The 4,777-nt window shown below is 40.4% G+C and overlaps 1 pseudogene; it reads left to right on the top strand.

Moving 5' to 3' along the window:
- Positions 1-2,568: 2,568 nt before the first annotated feature.
- LOC129620426 (voltage-dependent anion-selective channel protein 3-like) lies at positions 2,569-3,321 on the top strand (annotated as a pseudogene).
- The last annotated feature ends 1,456 nt before the right edge of the window (positions 3,322-4,777 follow it).

The raw sequence follows: 4,777 nt of genomic DNA, 5'->3' as shown, positions 1-4,777 counted from the left end.
AGCCAAGCAAGCTCCTCTGTCCACAGGATTCTCCAGGCAAGAATACTGGAGTGGGTTGCATTTCCTTCTCCATTATATGCACATATAGGTGTACAAAAGAGATCAAGAAATTTATGTGTGTGCATAACTTCGTAATTGCTAAACTTTTATTTGAGCCTGATCATGTCAGTTAGTGAGAACATTTTTCAGTCTTAATAAAATAGTGTCTTAGGCTATTTTTATTCATATTGCTTTGGCTTGTGATTAATTGTTTTACTATTTAAAATTGTAAAATGTTTTTATATTATAGATAATATTAATTGAAATAATTTTACTACCCTTGTTTAAGTTAAATCTATCAAATTGACCTTTCAAAATTTGAATCCCTACTTTGGTTTAAGTCAGGTATTAACAGAAATGTATTGTGCTTGCCTTAAGAGTTTTTAAAATTTATGAGAAGGAAAGAAAGAGATTAATTTCAAGTAAGGTTACTTAATCTTTAGCTACCTGATTCTATTCAAGACAAATTGGCCCCGAAAAAAACCAACCTTTCTGGCTTTAAATATAGATAATTACTCTTGCATATATTAAATACCATGTACCATATCTCATTAGTATTTCTTACAGTATGACTGTATGATAAAACTTTTAGACCTACTTGGCTAATGTCAGGGGACGTTCAACTTTAAGGGATCCATATGTTTTCTTCCTTTGTGTGCCGTTTCTCAAGGACTCTCTTTTTCTTATCAGTTCCTGGAAAGCAGGAACAAGCAGAGCTGCACGCAGTTCTCAGGACTGAGATCATGGGAAAGAGCACCTGCTTGGATTCCCTTCAGTGACTCTCTTCAGTGACCTTTTACTTAAAGGACTATCCATTTTGTTGCAACTGGTGGAATTTCATTCTTTTCAATGGCTGAGTAATCATTTTATTGAAGATATATAAGCATGCGTTTCTGCAGATAAAGTACCCTTGTTTCACTCAAGACTTGGGTCCCCTGTGTCCTTCTTCTCATCGATCCAGTCCCCAGGTCCCGGTCTACGAAGACCGTGACAGGCTAAGATTTTTTTTTAATCAAGTAGGATTTTTTTTTTTTTTTACGGGAAAACCAAAGTCTCCTTGTGTGTACCTGTTCAGTTGCTAAGTCACGTCTGTCTCTTTGTGACCCCATGGGCTGCAGCCCGCCAGGCTTCCCTATCCTTCACCATTTCCTGCAGCTTGCTCAAACTCATGTCCATTGTCTCGATGATGCCATCCAACCATCTCATCCTCTGTCACCTCCTTCTTCTCTTGCCCTCAATCTTTCCCAGCAGCAGGGTCTTTTCCAATGAAAATGTGTGCACTACTGACTTGTAACAGAGTAAATATCCTTTCTGGGGAGGGGAAATCACACAAAAAGAGTAGGGTAATAAATTGGCTATAGTAAACAGATCCACAAGAAGCATCATTCTCTACTCAAAAGAACATGACTATTAATATTGGATAATTATATCTGTAACTTACTATCATAGTAGTGAACCATCACTTCTGCTGTAACAGTATTTATGCCGGAATTACTCAAGATCTTCCCTTGAAAAATATTTCAAGCATTCCTTGCAGATAGAAAGATTGGGAATGGCCTCCCTGAGATCCTGCTACCAGTGCGTCAGTGTGACAGGTTCCCGTGCCCTCTGGCTTGCTCACTGTCTAAGCGCTAAGTGCTCTGAGGAGCAAAATTCCCCTGACAGCCAAGCCCAGGTCCCATTAACAATCTGATTTTTGTTCAACCTGAGCACCAATACCCACTTGGACATCAGCTTTACTGCAAGATTGAAACACGGCTGCTCATCTCTGTATAGTCTCATCAGTTTCTCAGTCAAAAAGTACAGAATTGCTATTAAATAAGGTAAATATACTAAATGCCGACACAAAAAATTTCCAGGACACCTTATAACATGAAAAAAGCCAAGTTACAAAGTGGTATATAGTGTGAAGCACATTTATATAAATATACCAAGTTATATAGTTACATGAGTTCCTGGCTGATTATACATTTAGAGACGTAGAGGTGAAGCTAAAGATAAATTTGGTGGCAGAGAGAGAATAGAAGGAAAAAAAATTGCCCCATCAAGAACCATGGAAAATAAAGCAATTATAGGAAAAATAAAATGTTAGATGTAGCAAATGGGATGAGAACTATTAAATAAAAAATTACAGTGTATGCATGTATATATACATATATATTATGTTTATCTGTGTAAGTATAGACATAATTATATATTTATACATAATTTTATATGATACTCCTAGAAGTCAATATCATATCATTGAATCTGATATTCATATATCTGCCTGAAGATGGGGAAAACTGGTTCTTTCTTGGGGCAGGAACATGGAGTTATACCTTCATGACCTGAATCATATTATTATTTGTTCTGAATAAAATAATCAAAAAGATAAACAAATACTTTCAAGTGTAGGTTCTAATGCCAGTTACCTGTCAAAGACGTAAATCACTTTTCCTCTCCAAAGCATAGGTGGGGCTTCAGTGGTGTCCTGGCGGAGTGGACAGGCCCCTCCTGGCAGAGTGGACAGGCCCTCCAGTTGGTGATATGTGTAACACACCGACTTACTGTGACCTAGGAAAGGCTGCCAAAGATGTCTTCAACAAAGCATATGGATTTGGCATGGTCAAAATAGACCTGAGAACCAAAGCATGTAGTGAAGTGGAATTCTTTACTTCTGGTCACGCTTACACTGATACAGGGAAAGCATCAGGCAACCTAGAGACCAAATACAAATCTGTAACTATGGACTGACCTTCATCCAGAAGTGGAACACAGACAATACTCTTGGGACAGAAATCTCTTGGGAGAATAAGTTGGCTGAAGGGTTGAAACTGACTTGATACCATATTTGTACTGAACACAGGAAAGAAGGGTGGGAAATTGAAGGCCTCATATAAACCGGATTGTTTCAGTCTTGGCAGTAATGTTGATATAGATTTTTCTGGACCAACCATCTATGGCTGGGCTGTGTTGGCCTTTGAAGGTTGGCTTGTTGGCTATCAGATGAGTTTTGACACAGACAAATGCAAACTGTCACAGAATAATTTCACCCTGGGTTACAAGGCCGCAGACTTCCAGCTGCACACTCATGTGAATGATGGCACTGAGTTTGGAGGGTCAATCTACCAGAAGGTGAATGAGAAGATTGAAATGTCAATAAACCTCACGTGGACAGCCAGCAGTAACAACACCTGCTTCGGCATTGCTGCTAAGTACAAGCTGGACTGTAGAACTTCTCTCTGTGTTAAAGTAAACAATGCCAGCCTGATTGGACTGGGTTACACTCAGACCATTTGACCAGGAGTGAAACTGACCCTGTCAACTCTAATCGATGGAAAGAAATGCAATGCAAGAGGGCACAAGTTCGGGCTGGGATTTAAACTAGAAGTTTAATGTGGCTTTGAATAAAGCATCCGCTTTGTCCCTGGAGGTGAAGAGAAATGAACCCTCTATGTTTTGGCCTTAAAATTCTTCTGTGAAATTCAAAAGTGTGAACTTTTTATTCTTCCAAAGAATTGTACTCCTCTCCACACTGAAGCTTAGGTACCGAGTCCATCTTAAGGGAGTGCTTGAAGGCATGCCCGGAAGCTGTCACATTCGTGCCACGTTTCAGTTCAGCTCCGCAGTGTTATTATCAATGTGCTCCTCAGCGACGGTGTAGTGTCATGTTACAGAGGAGATGACCCGACTCTCCAGTTGTCCGTCATGTCCTGCATGTCCCACACCACTTTTTCATGACCTTGTAATATATTGGCCTCTGTACAGCAGTAGGATCTTTGGTTTTGCATCACAGTAAAATAAAAGAAACCCATCACATTTGGAACATAAATTGAAAAAAAAAAAAAGCATAGGTGGGGAATTCCCCAGTGGTCCAGTGGTTTGAGCTCCACGCTTCCACTGCAGGGGGCATGGGTTCAATCCCTGGTCAAGGGATTAAGATCCCACATTCTGGACAGCCAAAGAAACCCGAAAAACAATGACAACAACAAGCACATGTGGACTCATAGCCAGAAAAGGCAAACTACACTAGGCATACTTTGGCAAGAAACTGCCCGATACAGAAGGATTGTCTCTGTGTATTTAAGTCTGACTCTAAAACTGGTTGCAGAATCCTTGCTAATAAGACTTAGACATGCAATATTTGAAAAAGAACAGAATTATTCCAGGTATAATTCCTATTCCAAGGAATTAGGAATGGTCACCAGGAAAAGAATAAGAGTTTAGGGAGGCCCAAATGAAAGCAGGATGGGGAAAGAGGCTCCACAGTTTTCATCTTCGGTCCACACTTAGATACCCTCCTATGTCCATAAAGGTGTTGGGTCAGAATTCAAAATTATTTAAGCTCACAACATTTGATCCATTCCATTACTGAACCAATAACACACACACACACACACACACACACACAGATATATAGATATATTAATGCTGCTGCTAAGTTGCTTCAGTCATGTCCGACTCTGTGCGACCCCAAAGACGGCGGCCCACCAGGCTCCCCCGTCCCTGGGATTCTCCAGGAAAGAACACTGGAGTGGGTTGCCATTTCCTTCTCCAATGCATAAAAGGGAAAAGTGAAAGTGAAGTCGCTCAGTCGTGTCCGACTCTTCGCAACCCCATGGTCTGCAGCCCACCAGGCCCCTCCGTCCATGGGATTCTCCAGGCAAGAGTACTGGAGTGGGGTGCCATTGCCTTCTCCAAGATAGATTATTAGATTATTATCTCCAAGATATATTAATAAATACCTTAGAAGTTA

The sequence above is a fragment of the Bubalus kerabau genome, chromosome 10 (genome assembly GCF_029407905.1).
Source record: "Bubalus kerabau isolate K-KA32 ecotype Philippines breed swamp buffalo chromosome 10, PCC_UOA_SB_1v2, whole genome shotgun sequence".
Taxonomy (NCBI): domain Eukaryota; kingdom Metazoa; phylum Chordata; class Mammalia; order Artiodactyla; family Bovidae; genus Bubalus; species Bubalus kerabau.
This window is presented reverse-complemented; position numbering and strand designations above follow the sequence as displayed.